This window comes from Mustelus asterias, chromosome 3 (assembly GCF_964213995.1).
Source record: "Mustelus asterias chromosome 3, sMusAst1.hap1.1, whole genome shotgun sequence".
Taxonomy (NCBI): domain Eukaryota; kingdom Metazoa; phylum Chordata; class Chondrichthyes; order Carcharhiniformes; family Triakidae; genus Mustelus; species Mustelus asterias.
The window spans coordinates 154,381,085-154,402,226 of record NC_135803.1 but is presented as its reverse complement, the minus strand read 5'-3'; the positions used below and the strand labels follow the sequence as shown (position 1 = coordinate 154,402,226).

The following is a 21,142-nucleotide window of genomic DNA, read 5'->3' as shown; positions in this document are numbered from 1 at the left end:
GGTGAATCGTGGGGTAAATACGTGGGGTATTCCACAAAGGTGGGTCGGTGCAGGTGCGATGGGTCGAATAGCCTCCTTCTGCACTGCAAGGATTCTATGAACGTTAATGTAAGAATTGTTTGTCTATTTTGAAGACTGTGTGTGTGTGTGTGTTAATGGCAGGAGTGGGACTAATTGCATTGCTCTTCCGACGAGCTGGTATATGCACGATGGGCCGAAGGGATTCCTTCAGTGCTGCACGATTCAACGAGTCACCTCCCCCCCCCCCCCCCGTTTCGTCGGGGATGTGGCTGTGTAGTTTAGAGACAGTGCCCGAAATTTGGATGGGGGTGGGAGGAGAAGGAGGAAGGGCCCAACCAGCAGGAAACCGCTCTTGTGCCGAGTCGATGTGGAAGGAGCCTGTAGTCAGGTGATTTGCTGACCCTGTGCAAGTCCATAAAGCAGCCCCAGAGAGTGGAGCGAGATGGAAAAGGCAGAGATATGTTTGTCCTGAGGTGTGGGAACGACCTGCTAATTCCATTCTAATCCCCCTGGAAAGCTGTAAGTAGCGATCAGTTTCTGTGCTGATTGTATCACGTTGAAATTGACACATTGTTTAGTTGCTACAGTCTGTTTCTGCTACATTGTATCCATTCTGACTGGGATTCCCCCCCATTTACACAGAGAGCTATTAGATTAAGTGCATCTTATTTTGACTGTGGGAGTGAAGATTGCGCTTGTCTCCCTTCCAGCTCTGGAAAGCGAAGGTTTTTGTTTTGTTTTAAAAAAGGGGAAGTATCGACCTTTTGGGAGATTTTTGGCCTAGACGCGAAATTGAAAGCAAAACAGAAACGGACGCATCAAATCGCATGGTTGTGGGAGGAAGGTTAGTGTTAGATTGCCAGGGGAGGGAGGCACTTGTGTTGCTGCTTTTGCCTTCAACCTCCGTTCAGTTGAAGGTGGATCAACCAAGGCGAGTAATGTGAGCCTGCAACCCAATGTTACTGATACTTTGTGATCATTAAAGATTGATGGGTTAGGGTGTATTATTATAAGACAATGCTGTATTTTGGTGTTTGTTTTTTGGTGATCAGAACACCGATTTGTGCTTTACGCAAATGTAAGTGAGGATTTCAGCTTGTGGAGGTTCTAAAATTGATGTGTGAGTGTATGTATGAGGGGGTGGCATGGTGACACAGCGGCTAGCACTGCTGCCTAACAGTGTCAGGAACCTGGGTTCCTTGCTTGAGATCACTGTCTGTGTGGAGTTTGCACATTCTCCCCGTGTCTGTGTGGGTTTCCTCCGGGTGCTCCGGTTTCCTCCCACAGTCCAAAGATTTTAAAGTTTATTTATTAGTCACAAGTAAGGCTTACATCAACTCTGCAATGAAGTTACTGTGAAATTTCCCTAGTCGTCACACCCCGCCACCTGTTCAGGTCAATGCACCTAACTAGCACGTCTTTCGGACTGTGGGAGGAAACCGGAGCACCCGGAGGAAACCCACGCAGCCAACGTGTAAACTCCACACAGACAGTGGCCCCAGCTGGGAATCGAACCTGGGACCCTGGCACTGTGAGGCAGCAGTGCTAACCACTGTGCCACCGTGCTGCCCAAGATGTGCAGGTTAGGTGGATTGGCCATGTTCAAAATTGCCCTTTAGTGTCAGAGGGATTAGCTGGGTTAAATGCATGGGGATAGGGCCTGGATGGGATTGTGTTGGGTGCAGGTTCAATGGGCCAAGTAGCCTCCTTCTGCACTGTAGGATTCTCTATGTATATGTTTGTAATGTGTCGGCACATTTAGACATAATTCCTATTTATATGATGCTCATTACGTCGAAAAATATCTTGGGTTACTTCACACTCTCTCAAGGAATCATGTCCTGCGTTGGTGACCATGGACCATTGGTATTGGTCCATGGTTATGCTTGGCAAGGTGCTGCAGTGGTTCGCTATTGCCTTCTGCACAGAGGTCACAGCCTCAGTGAAGGAACGCTCCTTTAAAACTGAGATGAGGAGGAATTTCTTCAGCCAGAGAGTGGTGAATCTACGGAACTCATTGTCACAGAGGGCTGTGGAGGCCAGGTCATTGAGTGTCTTCAAGACAGAGATAGATAGGTTCTTGATCAATAAGGGGATCAAGGGTTATGGTGAGAAGGCAGGAGAATGGGGATGAGAATCATATCAGCCATGATTGAATGGTGGAGCAGACGCGGTGGGTTGAATGGCCTAATTCTGCTCCTCTATCTTACAGGTTGTTAATCAACCTGTGTCCACATTATGAACACTCCTTCTGTGGCCATCAAGTTCTGGGGTGAGACTTGACCCCAGAGCTTCTGGCTCAGAGGCAGAGACACTTACTCACTGATCCCATGTCTATTAATGTCATGGGTGGATATGTCGATGAATAGGGGGAATTCCAGTGGGAACAACTTGGGAGCAAGGAGAAAATCCACTGCCTGCTCCGTTGTGGTTATTGACCAATAAGTCAAGCCTATCCCAATATGTTGGCCAGCGGAGGAGAGTTGTTGGAAAGGAATGGTGTGGACAATCCCATTAAAGGCTGTAGAGAATGATAATGTGCCATTATCACACGGGATGTTACTTGTGACTTTTTATCTGGCTGATTTAGTGATTGTGTCGGCATGAAATACTAAGTCAGGAGTTGCAAACACAAATTGCAAGAAAGATGAATGTAGATTTGGGAGATGTCACGTGTTTAAGGACTTTGGAGGAGGGAATTTTCATAGAATCCCGACAGTGCAGAAGGAGGCTATTTGGCCCATCGAGTCTGCACCCACCGCAATCCCACCCAGGCCCTAGTCCCGTAACCCCACATATTTACCCCACTTATCCCCTGACACTAAGAAGCAATTTAGCATGGCCAATCAATCTAACCCGCACATCTTTGGGCTGTGGGAGGAAACCGAAGCACCCGGAGGAAACCCACGCAGACACGAGGAGAACATGCAAACTCCACACAGACAGTAACCCAAGCCGGGAATTGAACCCGGGTCCCTGGCGCTGTGAGGCAGCAGTGCTAACCACTGTGCTACCGTGCTGCTCCTCCCTTTTGAAAGGGAAGGGGACAATACCTGGGAGAAATCTGACGGGGGCTTAGAATGGAAGTTGGGTGGTCCATTCTTCCACCCAATGGCATCAAGGGAAACAGGGGTGTGTCTCGTGGACAGATTAGTTGGGAGAGGGTAGGAGGGAAATGAGAATTCAGGGCTTGAGCGCGAAGAGCCTGGGATGGGGGAGGTTTGGTTTGCTGGGACGGGGATCAGCAGTAGAGGCAGTTGATGGATGGTCTCCATCTCAATGACAAAATAATCAATGCGCTCCTCTAGCTGGTTGGTGAGGACAAAGAGGGCTGATGAGAGCCATTTAAGAAGTTAGTTGGTAATATAAATATAATATAAATATATAAATATAAAGAGGGATTAACTTGTCTCTCCAGGCCACTGTACTTGTGGAATGCTGGGCAAGTGAGATATTGGGCAAGTGAGGTCCGTAGTCTCTGAATCGACTGAACAGATTGTGGTGATGAATAACTGAGCCAGATGCGCTGAGGTTAGTGCTTCTTGGATTGGAGTGAGCAAAGATGGTTGGACAAAGGAAAGTGGAAATGAGCTAAGGCTTTTCTGTGGGCAAGGCCATCATAGATAGAGGCGCGGGAGTGATTGAGCAAATCAACAACTGTAGAAGTATTGTGGCAAAAGGTGAGCCCAAGACTTGGTAGTTTAAAATAGGAAAGCATGGTTGTAAGTGACTTGGTATAGCTTTCCTGAAGTGGAATAGAAGGATGTGAGTGATGAGGGCTACAAGGAAGTGGTCTAAGATGGCATGACGGGCAGAGAGGCCACAGAAGACAGTCAGGTGAAAGGGATGGCAGTTAGAGTCATAGAGGTTTACAGTATGGAAACAGGCCCTTCGGCCCAACTTGTTCATGCTGCCCTTTTAACCACTAAGCTGGTCCCAATTGCCTGCGTTTTGCCCATATTCCTCCATACCCATCTTACCCATGTAATTATAATAATATGGCTTTGAGCGATAGAATGTGTGCAGGGGGAGCTGAGATTGAAGTTGAAATCCCCGAGGATGGCCTGACACTCACTGTGGAGAATAAGAGATATTTTGGAAAGTAGCTTGGGGGTGAAGGTTAAGGATCAGCAAGCAATCCAGATTTTCCAGGAGCGACAAGAGGGGTTGAACTTTAGTCCGTGCTCAAAGGAAGAGAAAGCGCCCAGGCAGAGAGATCAGGGAATCTGAAACCAGAAGAGAAAATGCTGGAAAATCTCAGCAGGTCTGGCAGCACCTGTAAGGAGAGAAAAGAGCTGGCGTTTCGAGTCCAGATGACCCTTTGTCAAAGCTAAAAGGCATAGGAAATGGGAGATATTTATACATGATGTGGAGATGCCGGCGTTGGACTGGCGTGAACACAGGAAGAAGTCTCACAACACCAGGTTAAAGTCCAACAGGCTTATTTGGTAGCAAATGGTATATGGTATTTGCTACCAAATAAACCTGTTGGACTTTAACCTGGTGTTGTGAGACTTCTTCCTTCAGATATTTATACTGCAGGGGGAGGGAATGAAAGATCAGGAAATGTGGTGGTGATAACCATACCACCACTGTATGGTTCCAACATTGCCTAAGCAGCTGGGGAAACTTTGCAAAGTGGTCCAATGTGGCCATGCAAGTCAAATGGCTAACTGGATGGACCAGGCAGAGACACGGTGGATGTCCAGTTCCAGTGTCTGACGAAGAAGTCTCACTCCTGCTGAGACTGTGATGACTCCTCTGGCGTACATGAATACACAAACACTGGGTGCAGGAAGAATGGGAGCACAGCTGTGATGGTCTCCACAGCTGGATAGCCCAGTGACACTCATTTCATTGCCTCACCTGTCATAAGTGACCAGTCGTGGAGTGATTCTGGGAAATGTACTGCAGAATTGGTGCTTGCCTTGGAGGGAGGTGGTCTACAAGCGACAGCAGAGAATGTTTGGGTGTGTGATGAATTAACAGTGACATTTTTGTTTGTTTATATTTGGCATCAGAGTAGATTGCAGATGTCTGCAATTGTCTTTAATCAATTAATGGAAAATCACGTCAGCATCATAATTTGACAGCAACAGACCAATAACCAGGTTCAGGTTAATGTCCTGTGTCTCTGTTCAATGTTACAGTTTCACTGCCTTAGCTTCTTCCAGTTCATAATCCTTTGACCATCACCGATTTTAATCGCTCCACTATTAATGGCTGTTCCTTCAGTTGTCATAGAACTATAGAACCGTACAATGCAGAAGGAGGACATTCGTACTGTCAAGATTGCCCAGACTCTCTGAAAGAGCATTGCACCCAGGCCCATCCCTCCCCGCTTCCCCTAATCGTATGCATTTACCATGGCCAATCCACCTAACCTACACATCTTTGGACACTAAGGGGCAATTTAACATGGCCGATCAACCTAATCCGTACATCTCTGGAGTATGGGAGTAAACCGGAGCACCCGGAGGAAACCTACGCAGATACGGGGCGAATGTGCAAACTCCACGCAGACAGTGACCCGAGGCTGGAGTTGAACCCGGGTCGCTGGCACTGTGAGGCAACAGTGCTAACCACTGTGACATCGTGTATACACCAGTTGCCTAGGTCCCAAGCTCTTGGATTTCTACCTCTCTACCTCGCTTTCCCCTTTAAGACATTCTTTGACCAAGCTTTTGGTCATCCAACATAATATCTCCTTCTGGCTTGGCATCATATTTGGTCTTATAATGCTCATGTGAAGCACCTTGCAATGCTTTATTACATCATAAAGTGCTATATAAATAGAAGTTGTTGATATAATGCAGTAATTTTCAGTATTGCTATCTCACAGCCAAATCGGGTTCTGCTGATTGTGGGGAAGACCAGAGTGAGGGACCATGACTATAGGGTCGTCACTTATAAATCTAATAGAGAATTCAGAGGGCACACACTTATCCAATGAGTGGTTAGAATGTGGAACCTGTTACCTTGAGGTATATTTGCATTGAATAGTATTATTGCATTTAAGTGAAAGCTCAATAAGCACACAAGGGCAAAATGAAGAATCACAGAATTCTACAGTGCAGAAGGAGGCTGTTTGGCCCATTGAGTCTGCACCAACCACAATCCCACCCAGGTCCTATCCCCATAACCCCATGCATTTACCCTAGCTAATCCCCCTGACATAAGGTGCAATTTTAGCGTGGCCAATGCACCTAACCAGCAGGTCTTTCGGACTATGGGAGGAAACCCGCACCGACACGGGGAGAACATGCAGACTTGCACAGACAGTGACCCAAGCCGGGAATCGAACCTGGGTCTCTGGCGCTGTGAGGCAGCAGTGCTAACCACAGTGCCACCATGCCGCACCCCCCTCCCCAACCCCACTTCAGAGAATCATAGGATCCCTACAGTGCAGAAGGAGGCCATTCGGCCCATCGAGTCTGCACCGGCCACAATGCCACCCAGGTCCTATTCCTGTAACCCCACATATTTACCCTGCTAATCCCCCTGACACGAGGGTCAATTTAGCATGGCCAATCAATCTAACCCGCACATCTTTGGAGTGCGGGAGGAAACCGGAGCACCCGGAGGAAACCCACCCAATTCATGATCATCTGATCCTTCAAAGTTTTGGGTAAATGGGTTATATTTATCCTCTCATTTCTTGTTCACTGATTTGTTTTGATTATTATTGTCTCCTGTATTGGTTCTGGTTCGTCCTGTTTGAATTTTATAACCCTGGGAAGTTAAGAAAGTGCAACAAAACCAAATATGGTGGATAAACCCTGAAAGAACAAACTTCAGCTTATATCGCACCTTTCGTGGCCTACGATGCACCAGAGAATGGGCTTTACAGCCAATTAAATACAGTGGAGCCCCGTTTTAACGTGATGGTTGGGGTCCATAAAATGTGATCGCGAATGTTATCGGGGTCGCGCTAATTCGCTAAACCGGAAACAGTAAAAAAAAAAGGGTCTGTCGCGCGATCGCATAATATCCGATTTCGCGCTAAATCGGGGCGCGTAAAATCGGGGCTCCACTGTATTTCCAAAGTGTAGCCAGGCTGTAATGTTGCGAAGAGCAGCAACCAATCAGCGCACAGCAAGTTCCCAAAAATAACAATATGATAATGACCAGATAATCTGTTTCTTTGAAGTGAAAGTTCAAAGAAACAGAGGCAAGGTACTAACATGGATTGACGATTGGCTGTCAGACAGAAGGCAGAGAGTTGGGATAAAAGGTTCTTTCTCAGAATGGCAACCGGTGACAAGTGGTGTCCCGCAGGGTTCAGTGTTGGGGCCACAGCTGTTCTCTTTATATATTAACGATCTAGATGACGGGACGGGGGGCATTCTGGCCAAGTTTGCCGATGATACAAAGATAGGTGGAGGGGCAGGTAGTATTGAGGAGGTGGGGAGGCTGCAGAAAGATTTAGACAGTTTAGGAGAGTGGTCCAAGAAGTGGCTGATGAAATTCAACGTGGGCAAGTGCGAGGTCTTGCACTTTGGAAAAAAGAATAGAGGCATGGACTATTTTCTAAACGGTGACAAAATTCATAATGCTAAAGTGCAAAGGGATTTGGGAGTCCTAGTCCAGGATTCTCTAAAGGTAAACTTGCAGGTTGAGTCCGTAATTAAGAAAGCAAATGTAATGTTGTCATTTATCTCAAGAGGCTTGGAATACAAAAGCAGGGATGTACTTCTGAGGCTTTATAAAGCACTGGTTAGGCCCCATTTGGAGTACTGTGAGCAATTTTGGGCCCCACACCTCAGGAAGGACATACTGGCACTGGAGCGGGTCCAGCGGAGATTCACACGGATGATTCCAGGAATGGTAGGCCTGACATACGATGAACGTCTGAGGATCGTGGGATTATATTCATTGGAGTTTAGGAGGTTGAGGGGAGATCTAATAGAAACTTACAAGATAATGAACGGCTTAGATAGGATGGACGTAGGGAAGTTGTTTCCATTAGCAGGGGAGACTAGGACGCGGGGGCACAGCCTTAGAATAAAAGGGAGTCACTTTAGAACAGAGATGAGGAGAAATTTCTTCAGCCAGAGAGTGGTAGGTCTGTGGAATTCATTGCCACAGAGGGCTGTGGAGGCCGAGACGTTGAACGTCTTCAAGACAGAAATTGATAAATTCTTGATTTCTCGAGGAATTAAGGGCTATGGGGAGAGAGCGGGTAAATGGAGTTGAAATCAACCATGATTGAATGGTGGAGTGGACTCGATGGGCCGAATGGCCTTACTTCCGCTCCTATGTCCTATGTCCTATGTCTTATGGTCTTAATCCATCACGCAAACCAGCCTCCCATCCATTGACTCTGTCTACACTTCCCGCTGCCTCGGCAAAGCAGCCAGTGTAATTTAGGACCCCACGCACCCCAGATACAAAAGTCTGAGGTCACGTACCAACCAACTCAAGAACAGCTTCTTCCCTGCTGCTGTCAGACTTTTGAATGGACTTACCTTGCATTAACTTGATCTTTCTCTACACCCTAGCTATGACTGTAACACTACATTCTGCACTCTCTCCTTTCCTTCTCTATAAACAGTATGTTTTGTCTCTATAGCGCTCAAGAACAATACTTTTCACTGTATGATAATATATGTGACAAATCAAAAGTTGGTCGAGGACTAAATCTTGGCTGAGTCACCAGGAATCCCTTTCCTGCTCCTCCAAGTTTCTAGGTGTCCAGATCACCAACAACCTGTCCTGATCCCTCCAAACTGACACTATATAGTTAAGAAAACCCACCAATGCCTCTACTTTCTCAGGAGGCTAAGGAAATTTGGCATGTCCCCTACGACTCTCACCAATTTTTACAGATGCACCATAGAAAACTTTCATTCTGGATGTATCACAGCTAGGCATGGCTCCTGCTCTGACTAAGGTTGCAAGAAACTACAAAGGGTTGTGAACTTGGCACCTTCCTTCATGTAAACCAGCCTCCCGTCCGTTCACTTTGTCTACACTTCTTGCTGCCTCGGAAAAGCAGCCAGCATAAGCAAGGACCCCACGCACCCTGGACATTCTCTCTTCCACCTTCTTCCATTGGAAAAAAGATACAAAAGTCTGAGGTCACATACCAATTAACGCAAGGACAGCTTCTTCCCTGCTGCCATCAGACTTTTAAATGGACCTACCGTATATTAAGCTGATCTTTCACTATGCCCTAGCTACGACTGTAACACTATATTCTGCTCCCTCTCCTTTCCTTCTCCCCTATGTACCCTACAAACAGTATGTTTTGTCTGTATAGCGCGCAAGAAACTATACATTTCACTGTATCCCAATATATGTGGCAACAATAAATCAAATCAAAATCCTCTTCAACATTGTGCTATAGAACATTTGCATTCATCTTGAGAGATAGACAGGGCCTCAGTCTAACATCTTAGTCAAAAAGGAAGGGTCTGTTCGAATACTGAGATCTGTTTGAATCAGAATCCTGAGATGCAAGCCAAACATTATTCTTACTTTTCAACCATGACTAAATTTCAATAATACTCTTCTTTGGCAAGGAAATACATTGTGAGGTCACGAAAGGCCATGTGTAAATATAAGTTCTTTCTTCGAACTTAGTGATTTCTAGTAAGGTTGGGGGCTTGTCGAAAGTTATTCACTAATTACATGGGCAGTAACACTGACTGAAAGCAAGTGGGGTGGTTAGCCGTGGAGCATTGATGTTCTAAAACTGCAGCTAATGTTTGGAGCGATGCGCTGAAGGAGTCTATTTCTGTTTGCTTAGACAGTTTGTGATGAGTTATTGAGGCAATGCTGCAATAACTGTTGTGGTGGGTGACACACCTGACCTATACTTAAGCTCCAAGTACCCTTCAAGACTAACAACAATCCTTTGATGTTTTCTGTGTAAATAATGGCTTGGAATTTTTGATTTTTTTTTTATAACACCAGCAAAAGATTCACGTGACCTTAACCAGGAGAGCAGGGACTTTCTCCTGAAGCCTTGCTGTGCAAGTTTTAGCGTTGATGCTGAGCGTTCAGTATAGTGTGACAGTAGGTGTGTAAAGCGTTTGCACTGTGTGTACATCAGCGACCAGTAAAAGCATCCAGCCTTACGAATACAGATTTGTAACCAGATTCGGTATCTCGGGTTGCGGCCGTCACTGCTCCCAGGCATGCGGTCACTTGCATTTCACCATAACTCATGCTGCACACAATTCCATCTCAAAACACAATTCTAATCTGGAATCGCACTGCTGTCTAGGTTTCAACATCCAACTGAGTGCGTATAACGTATCTGTTTAATTTCATCTATGCGCTCTTTGGGTGTCCAACTTCTCCATTGTAATTTGCCTTGGCCACTTCTGGAATGGAAATTGCCAATGTAAATTTGGTGTACGGTGCTGTAGTTCTGCTCTGCAATCAGTGGTACACTGTAGCACCACAGCTTTGCATTTCTGGACTCCTCTAAAGAAACAAATAATTCTAATGAACTTTACTTTATTGCTCTCCAAGATGCAATTTTTGGCAAATTAAAATATAAATATTTTTAAAAGGACACATTGTGCAGCTTTAAAATAGGAAATGAATTATATCTGCATATCCTGCGCCATACAGTCATGAAGGTTTACGGCATGGAAACGGGCCCTTTGGCCTAACCTGTCCGTGCCGCCCTTTTTTTTTTAAACCACTAAGCTAGTCCCAGTTGCCCGCATTTGGCCCATAATCCTCTGTACTCATCTTACCAACTATCTTCACCCTCTTATCCTTTATCTGAAGACCACTCTTGGTTTTCCCTCAAAGTCATGAGCAATTGACTCGTACATTAGTTAAGAGTCAGGACTCGTTGAGCGTGGATGGTGTTCAAAGGGCAGATAATTAATCCGGGAATCCTTCTACTACCTCCCTACTATCGCCCAAAGGGAAAATAGTGCGTGTCAAGATGCACTTTTTTTAAAAAAAGGTGCATTGTTCCTTTCTCCATATCTTTGTTTTGTATCAACATTGATCATTATAATTTGTTGTGTCAACATTTTCCCATTCAGTGTTGTTATGGCAACTGCCACAATTTAGTTAGGAGACTCTGCTCACTGGATAGTTGCATGGAGCAAGTTTCCAAAATCTGTGTCTCGTCATTTTGTGTATTTAATTCAAAATTTCTATCGCGACTGACCATTGATGATGCCATGAGCAATGTACTCGTATCAAAATTTTTAAATCTTGCATTTACATGCTACTCAAACTTTAATATAATTTGTGTTGGTTTTATTAAAAGTTAAGAGCACCGTGAGCAATTGAACTTGTTAGTGGTTGATTTGATTTATTATTGTCACATGTATTAACGTACAGTGAAAAGTATTGTTTCTTGCGCACTATACAAACAAAGCATACTGTTCATAGAGAAGGTAACGAGAGAGTGCAGAATGTAGTGTTACAGTCATAGCTAGGGTGTAGAGAAAGAGTAAAGCATTGTTAGATAGTTTAAAAGAGTTAACGTTTTAGAAGCATAGAATTGGAAGGTATGCTGGGCACAGCTTGCAGGAAGTCACCTTGCTCCAGTGCCATCAGCCTGCCTGTGTGATGTGAATTGACTATTGCACTTTTTCTGATGCAATGACCAACTTTGCATGGGCTGCATAACCTGGGATTGACACTCTGGTCTGCTACACTGGCAGAAAATGATTCTTTAAGTTAATATCTCCCCCAGCGCTTTGTAATCCTTCCCTGGATCTTAGTAGCTCCTTCCCTCCCTTCCTGATCTTTTAGGCAGTACTTTCAGACACTCCCAATCTCTAGTAGTTTCTACACAGCATCCTGCCCCAAGCACTACTGAGATATTCTTCTATATGAAAGGAACATGTATTATTTATACAGAGCCTCATCCTGCCTCTTAAGGGCCTCAAAGTGCTTCATTTGCCATGAATTGCAAATGCAGCAAGATCTTGTAAGTAGCATTGCGTTGTTTTCCTCGTGATGTTTTGAGGGAAACATGTCAGCTGGATCTCAAGAATTCACTACTCTTCAGACGAGTCATCCATTCTTCATATCATAGAATCCCTACAGTGAAGAAGAGGCCATTCAGCCCGTATCTTACTTTAGGGACAGTCAGAATAGGTCAAAGGATGGGACCTCTGATGATGTAGCTCACTGTTTTCATTGGAGTGCGCCCCTAATTTATGTGCTCCTGGCATGGGTCTCATCCTTTGATTCCGAGACAAGAGTATGATCGAATGAGCCAAGCTGCTGTAGGGGTGCTTTCACAAATTCAATTTTGATTAAACATTGGGCAATACATTTACCAGAGGAAAGGTTGGCTGGAAGAAAAACCCAAGGTCCATTTATTTTGATAAAAGTTTTTGATTGACCATCGCAATCGAACTTTATCAGTGAGTCTACAACTGAGATCCAGACATGAGGTGTCAAAGTCCCCAGTGTGGTGAGCTTTGGGAACAATAGGTGCAAAGTTCCCTATTTCTCCCAAGAATGCTGCACTTCTCATATGCTCGTGATTCAACTTGCATACCGTATGTACTCCAATACTGGGTGGAGCTACAGTACTCTCTTTAAGCTCTCTGTTGCATTCGTGTTGGATGCCATCTTTGCTGTTGTTGGTATCTTAATCATAGAATCCCTACAGTGCAGAAGGAGGCCATTCGGTCCATCAAGTCTGCGACTACAATCCCACTCATGCCCTATTCCTGTAACCTCACATATTTACCCTGCTAATCCCCCTGACACTAGGGTCAATTTAGCATGGCCAATCAAACTAACTCGCACATCCTTGGACATCTTGGGCCTAATTGAATATAAACATCCTTTCATAATCAGCTGATGAATGTTTATTCCTATGCTGTTCACTGCTGTTGGAGAGAAAATCCCAGTAGGTTAGAGAAATTTTAAAATAATTAGGGATCTAAGACACGAATCAAACCACAGACGTTAAGTGAAATGGCCTCAAATCAGACTAACAGTTTAACAGGGAACCTGCCTGCATAAAGGCACAGAAGAATGAGATTTGAACAAGTATTTTGGTATTTTAAATGTATTAACTGTATTTTATAAAAGCACTTTGGCCAAGAGCAGGCTGCTGTGAGGGATGATGGGATGAAGTCCAAGCAGACAGAACCACATTCTTTGGAAACAATGAAACCTCAATGTGCAAGTTCTTAACAGCGAAAGTTGCTAGCAGTGAGGTTCTCAGGGCTATTTATGAATAGAGTTTTCCACACTATCTAGATAAGACAGGTCCCTTCTCAGACGTGAGAATGTACATCTGTCTCGCTTGGCCAGTGATGTAGCAGGAGTTGGTGGGAACCTTAACTTTTGTAGCTAAGCTCAGGGGTTACTAGGGTAACAGAGAAAGAGGCATCAGCAATAGAGGGAGGAAGCTTCCAGATTCTATGGACAATGGAATCACATGATATCAGAGGCAGAATGCAATTGGCTAAAGTACATGACAAGTGTTGTTGATGATTGATTTTGATCACAACTAATGAAAGGCAGGAGAATTTGATATGAAAAATGTATCGAACCATGCATTGTAACCTCAGTGGTATTGGAATGCTCAAACCCTTTTGTCATGAGGCATTAAACTTCCCAATGCTCATCCTCCCTTCGATTGTTGGTTAATAAAGATACGTCTTTAAACCGGGACTCTGGCTTTTGTGAGTCTTTGTATTGGCTGAAGTTTTTGCGATACCTAGCCTCCAGAGAACCCTGCAACAACTGCGTTGGGTGCTCACAAACTCTGGGAAATCATGTCATGTGTAGGACACCTAGAATGCTCCTCGACTCAAATACTTGTGGAGAGCATACCCTCTTATGGGGTGAGGTTCCCAGAAGCCACCAGGTTTGTGACCCCTCCTCTCCCCACCCCCAGCCCTACACCACCCCAGATCAGGGCTAAGTGGGCCATTGATTGCCTCTCCGGATATGCTAACAATTGGAAATGGCAAATTGAACCGCACAATCTTCTGATATGCATGATTCGCCAATTCCACTAAATGCCTTGATCCACAAGACCAAACATTTGAGGTTGGAGGGCCACGATTCCTGTGTGTGTGTGTGTTCCCATTTTGTTTTCACAGGAGTCCTTGAACTCTGTCCGAAAGATGATGGAATTTTGTTTTGTTGACTATGATATTGAAGGGGACGGTCCAATAGTTTTCCCTCTCAATTGCCAATCACTTGCTGTTTACCCTGTTGTTTACCTACGTAAGCTATTGGAAGTCATGCCAATGTGATTTATTTACATCAGCGATTGCAACACAAAAGCGATGACTGAGGGGGACACAGAGTACCTGGAAATGAATTTTATTTATATTTACAGAAAAGGAGATGGATTTGTCCTTATACAGTTCACGTAAGCACTTTATCCTTATTCTTTAGGATGTGGGTGTGGCTGACAAGGCCATCTAGTTGAGAAGATGGTGGTGTGCCACTTTCTTGAATGGCTGTCGTCTGCACAGTGAAGTTGCTCCCACACCTCCCAGCCGGAAATTATTTTCAGTATTGTTAATCTCCTGTCAGCAAATTTGACAATTGCAGCAGCACGATCCCGCAAACTATAAATGAATGTGTTTTTTTTTAAGACACGGAGAGAACATTGAATTGTACCACTGGATCTTCTTGCAGCCGCCTGAACAGATTGACAACCTCAGATTTAATGTGACTCTTCCAACAGAGCAACGCTTCCTCAGTTTTGTCTTAACCTAGATTAGATGTTCATGTCTCAAGAATGAGGCTTAAACCCACTTTATGCCGTTGGGATGTATAATCCGAGGGGAAAAGAAAATAAACTTAAGACCATAAGACATGGGAGCGGAAGTAAGGCCATTCGGCCCATCGAGTCCACTCCACCATTCAATCATGGTTGATTTCAACTTGCTGCACCTTGATTCGCCAATTCCACTAAATGCCTTGATCCACAAGACCAAACATTTACAAATGTTATTTTTATCCTGTGATAAACGTACGCTGGAAGGAATCCTAATTTTCTTCATTCTTGCTCACTTGGAGTGGGCGTGGAGATCTTCTTAAATGTTTTACATAACATGTACCATGCAGGAACAGACCAGGTCTATATCAGTGTTTACGTTCAACACATACCTCCTTCATCTCAGCCTTTCAGCCTGTCCTTGCATTCTTGTCTCCCTCATTAGCTTTTAGTGCACTTTGCCATTCATCTCAACTACTCCATGTGGTAGGAAATTCCACATTGCAACCATTCTCTGGGCAAACAAGATTTGGCCCCTTGTTCTGGTTTATCCTTAAATGGAACCCATATCTCTGTGTTGACCCGATCAAATCCTTTCATGACCGTGATCAGGCAACCCAGCAGTCTCGTATAAAAGCAAACTACTGCGGATGTTGGGATCTGAAACAAAACTAGAAAATACTGGAAAATCTCAGCAGGTCTGACAGCATCTGTGGAGAGAGAATAGAGTGGACGTTTTGAGTCTGGATGATACTTTGTCAGAGCTCTGATGAAGGTCATCGACAACACGGAGTGCTCTGACAAAGGGTCATCCAGACTCAAAACATTAGCTCTGTTCTCTCTCCATAAATGCTGCTGAGATTTTCCAGCATTTTCTGTTTTTGAACCCAAAAGTCTTCTCTGCTTCTCTATCTAAGAAAAATGAAATGACTAAAATTTTTAATATTTCATATCTGCAGTGCAATCCAGCACCTTTTCTTCCAATCCCTGTCCTTTTTTAAGGAGGTTTTCAGTCGGGGAAAATGAAAGGTGCAGAATGAACTCTGTGGCCATCCTCTCAGTTCCTCCATTCCTGCCGATTTTATAAAATTTGGCTTCCTGGTCCATCTCCTCCTGCAGCTGTCATGTGAGTCTGAATGTTTAGGCTAACTCGAGTCCTTTGTCTGTCAGGGAGTGGTTCTTGTTGTGTTTACAAGAATTGGCTTCCTCCTTCACGGATGCCAGCCATTGTGAAATCGATCTTTGGTACATGCTACGTGTTATTTTCCCCTTTTCTATGAATTAAAGTGGGACCATGAAGAAATGAATGTCAACAGTGTCTACATAGAAAGAAAGGCAAAACTTGTCCCTAAAGAGTATCCTCTTGTTCCTCGGTAACATCCAAAAAAGTGCTATTTGTCCATTAACATGGTCAGTGGTTATTGTGAAGCAAACGCAGCAACTATTTTATGCACTGCAAGAACGCACAAATAACAATAAGAAAAATGACTGGCGAGCATGCCATTGGTTTAGGGAGGAATGTTGGCCAAAGTCCCATGGGATCTTTACCATTTATTTGCATCTCTGGCACAGATGGGGGAGATGGTGGGCTAGTGGGCGGGTTGTGTTACAAGAAAAGGTTGGATAGGCTAGGCTGGTATCTGCTGGAGTTAGGAAGAGTAAGCGGTGACTTGAATGAAACATATAAGATCCTGGGAGGCCTTGATAGGATGGGTGTGAAAAGGATGTTTCTATTTGTGGGAGAATCAAGAACTCGGGGTCACTATTTTAAAAATAAGAGGTCACCCACTTAAGAATAATTTCACAATATCTATCGAATCTTAAACCGCAATCAAACCACAATATTTCACATTGCGAGTCATTAGTCTTTGGAACGCTTCCTCGAAAGGTAGTTGTAATGATTTTAATCAGGCCATTGAGTGGGCCGATTAGAATATGAACTTCCTGATTAAGGGCCAAATTGATGGGCCAATCAAGGAGCCTCTTGCTTAACCAAGAGCGTCGGTTCCTCTGGAACTCTGAGTGTAGACTGCTAACTAAAAGCACTCTGTGTGCTGTTGTCAGACTTGTAAATAAAGGGATTTCGGTGAAGGGACTTCTGCCTCCGAGGACTTATTACAGTATTGGAAGCAGAATCTTTAAATATTTTGATTTGATAAGCAGGGGGTGTGAAAGCTTGTAGGTGGGAATGTGAAGTTTCATTTAGATCTGCCATTCTGGAAGATCATGGGTGAGCAGGCTCGAAGGGCTGAGTGGTCTACTCCTGCTCCTAATTCATACGTGGTTCAGGGGCCTAGGCTCATGCCCTGAGGACACGAGTTTAAATCCCACCACGGCAGCTGGTGGAATCTAAATTCAATTCATAAAATCTGGAATATGAAACTAGCCTCGGTAACGGGGACCATGAAACTATTATCGATTGCACTTCTTAAAAAATAAAAAAAATCTTGTTCACTAATGTCCTTTTGGGGAAGGAATTTTGCCATACCCAAGTCTGGCCTACATGTGTCTCTAAACCCACAACAACGTGGTTGATTCTTAACTGTCCTCTGAAATGGCCCATCAAGCCATTCCGTTCAAGGGATGGGCATCAAATGCTGGTCTTTGCCAGTGACACCCGCATCTCCGGAAAGAATAAATATAAAAAAACAAGGCAAAATGTAATGACTTCAAGAGGCACGTGAAGTTTGCCTCTTGGATTACGACCTTCCTGATTGAGGTCAAAATTGTCTGCCCGCCCAATTAGGGAGGCTTGCCTCTATTAACAATGGGAGTGTCAGGTCTTCTGGCACTCCAGATTCTAACTGTGTACCAGGAGCACTCCAGGAGTGCTTATTCAGTACACTAGTTTTATCAATGGACCTTGAGACCAAAGAAATTTGAGCTCTGTTCATTGCAACCTTTAAAAGCATTGCTAGCATTGCATGTAAAGCATCCTCATAATCGGGCAACTTTTTTTTGGGAATACAGTAAGGTAGATGCAGTAACAGCTTCAGTTCCTGTTGAGCTGCATTCGCATCATGTGTTAGTGTTTCTGGATCATGCATCGATTCGAGAGACTGAAGAGCTTTCTAGAACTTTGTAAATAAAGGGACACCGGCCTCTTTTAAAGTTTTTTAAAAAAGTTTATTTATTAGTCACAAGTAGGCTTACATTAACACTGCAGTGACTGTGAAAATCCCCTAGTCGCCACACTTCGGCACCTGTTCGGGTACACTGAGGGAGAATTTAGCACATCTAACCAGCACATTATTCAGATTGTGGGAGGAAACCGGAGGAAACCCATGCAGACCCGGGGAGCAGGTGCAAACGCCACACAGACAGTGACCCAAGCTGGGAATCGAATCCGGGTCCCTGGCGCTGTGAGGCAGCAGTGCTAACCACTGTGCTCTGAGGAGTCACAAAACAAGCATGAACATCTCATCTGCGATGTGGCGCCCCGTTTAGTACCAAAGTGTGATTTTTAACCCAGGGCTTCTGATAGGAGGTGACCGGATGGTTACTGGGACAAACTAATGCCAGCTGGACTGTCAACCTGGAGTATACGGGAACAGATAAACATAACATCTGCAAAAATAAACTGCTCAGTCTGTTTCAATTTCCAAATGATCCTTTTGAACCTGAGCTACTCCTTCCCGGTGTCTTGTAACCTATGTCAAACCATAGTCAATGATATCCAGGAATCTTGCATGATCCTGGGCTTGATTTATGTGAGGTTACGTTAACTTGGATGTATTCCTTGATCATAGAAGATTGAGGGTGATTTGATTGAGGTGTTTAAGATTCGACAGATATTGTGAAACTATTCTGTTTGGTCATTAAAAATCTGACTCTGAGACCATTTAGGAGTGAAATGGGGAAACACTTTTCATGCAAATGGGAGTTGCAACCTGGATCTACAACCCTCAAATTATATGGGTCCTGGGGAGTCAGTTGAACTGAGATGGATTATGTTTGTTAGGTGAGGGTAAGGGGGTGGCACGGTGGTTAACGCTGCTGCCTCACAGCGCCAGAGACCCGGGTTCAAATCTGGCCTCGGATCACTCTCTGTATGGAGTTCTCCCCGTGTCTGCGTGGGTTTCCTCCGGGTGCTCCGGTTTCCTCCCACAGTCCAAAGATGTGCGGGTTAGGTTGATTGGCCAGGCTAAATTGACCCTAGTGTCAGGGGGTTAGCAGGGTAAATATGTGGGGTTACGGGAATAGGGCCTGAGTGGGAGTGTGGTTGGTGCAGACTCGATGGGCCGAATGGCCTCCTTCTGCACTATTAGGATTCTATGATTCTATGAATGAATATCCATTGGATATTGTCTTGTTGGAATAGGCTCAGGGCTGAATCACCTGCTCCTGTCTGAAGCATGTTTTCAATTTCTTGAATTTAATAAATCAAATCTTGTCGCGCAAAGAAAAGGTTAAAAGAGCGTGTCTTGTGTTATTTTATGTCTGGTTAGCTGGATAGGAGTGTCAGCCCCCAGAAGGTCTCGATTCGCTTTGTGCTGAATTTGCTGTTTAACAGATCAGCATTCTGCTGCCAGTGCGTTTCTGCAGTCTGGCCTGCCACTTAAACGGCTGATGGGCAGTCGTGACCTGGAGATGGTTCAAACACTTCATTGCGTAATTAATTGAGTCTTTGGCACTTGGCCCAGTTTCTGGTGGGTGGAAAGTTGAAGCTAGAGAGAGGAAGCTATGCTGTCTGTCGAACTGTATGGATTGAAACCAGATCGCGGTTGAGTCTGGATGTAGTGTATGTCCCAATTGTATTTAGTGTATTTTTGTTTTGTAGACTTGTATTTTGCGCTCGCGCTCTCTCTCTCTCTGCCTATATTTGTTCTCTGAAGCTGCTAGCTCCAAACTCAGAAACAATTCCACAGGAACTGGGTGGCAGCAACAACAACTTGCATTTATGCAGCACCTTGAGCATGGTAAAACAGCTGCAGTCACTTCATGGGAACATTATCAGACTTGTGACTGATCCATGAAAAGAGATATTTGATAGGTGACCAAAAGCTTGGACCAAGAGGCAGGCTTTAAGGAATGTTTAACAGGAGGAGAGAGAGAAACCAAGACCTTGTGGAAGGAATTGCCAGATATTGGGGCTTAGACAATGGAAAGTACGGCTGCCAGTTGTGGAGTGAAGGAAATTGGGAATACTTAGACCCAGGATGTTGATTGTGGGGGATTGAGCGATGGTAATGCCTTTGAATGTCAAGGGGAGATGGTTGGATCCTCTTTGTTGGAGATGGTCATTACCTAGCACTGCGTGGCATGAATGTTACTTGCCACTTGTATGCCCAAGCCTGGATATTGTCCAGGTCTTGCTGCATTTAGACAGGGGCTGCTTTAGTATCTGAGGGTTGCTGGATCAGGAGCCAATACAGGACCGCGAGCACAGGAATGATGGAATTGAAACATTTCCTCAGCACCCCTCGAATTATTTCTAAGTGAGCTTTTGCAGTGTTCATCAGTCTTAATCACGGGTCTTAGCTATGAGGAGAGATTGGGTAAACTGGGGTTGTTCTCCCTGGAAAGACGGAGAATGAGGGGAGATCTAATAGAGGTGTACAAGATTATGAAGGGGATAGATAGGGTGAACGGTGGGAAGCTTTTTCCCAGATCAGAAGTGACATTCACGAGGGGTCACGGGCTCAAGGTGAGAGGGGCGAAGTATAACTCAGATATTAGAGGGATGTTTTTTACACAGAGGGTGGTGGGGGCCTGGAATGCGCTGCCAAGTAGGGTGGTGGAGGCAGGCACGCTGACATCGTTTAAGACTTACCTAGATAGTCACATGAGCAGCCTGGGAATGGAGGGATACAAACGATTGGTCTAGTTGGACCAAGGAGCGGCACAGGCTTGGAGGGCCGAAGGGCCTGTTTCCTGTGCTGTACTGTTCTTTGTTCTTTGTCTCCTTCATAGACATGTGCATTTTCCACAGGAGAATCCTTGAATGTATCAGCACTGGGATGCCTTGTACTCCCCAGGTGAGTGCTGAAAACACTTGTTGTTAGAAGCATAGAAAAACTACAGCACAAACAGGCCCTTCGGCCCACAAGTTGTGCCGAACACATCCCTACCTTCTAGACCTACCTATAACCCTCCATCCTATTAAGCTCCATGTACTCATCCAGGAGTCTCTTAAAAGACCCTATTGAGTTTGCCTCCACCACCACTGACGGCAGCCGATTCCACTCGCCCACCATCCTCTGTGTGAAAAACTTACCCCAAACATCTCCCCTGTACCTACACCCCAGCACCCTAAACCTGTGTCTCAGCGCTCAGCCGAGATCAGGGACTAAAGGCAAGACTCTGGTGAGCTACATTCCAATGTATTCGATTACTTAGACTGATAAGATAATATAACTTAGATCACAATATGAGGCCATTTGGCTCATTAGTTTTGTGCCAGCTCTTTCAAAGTGTGACAGCCCATGCACCTGCTTT

General features: G+C 44.8%; 1 protein-coding gene across 2 annotated transcripts in view; it reads left to right on the top strand.

The window, feature by feature from the left end:
- The first annotated feature begins 370 nt into the window (after window positions 1–370).
- tpra1 (transmembrane protein, adipocyte asscociated 1) overlaps window positions 371–21,142 on the top strand; it is a 79,547-nt gene continuing 58,775 nt past the window's right edge. Inside the window, exon 1 of one of the 2 annotated variants that reach the window (XM_078209970.1) lies at window positions 371–540. The gene's annotated coding sequence lies outside the window, so the exon portion shown is untranslated. Of the gene's footprint in view, window positions 541–19,358; window positions 19,446–21,142 lie in introns of those variants that run through there. The other variant, XM_078209971.1, reaches the window with a different exon arrangement.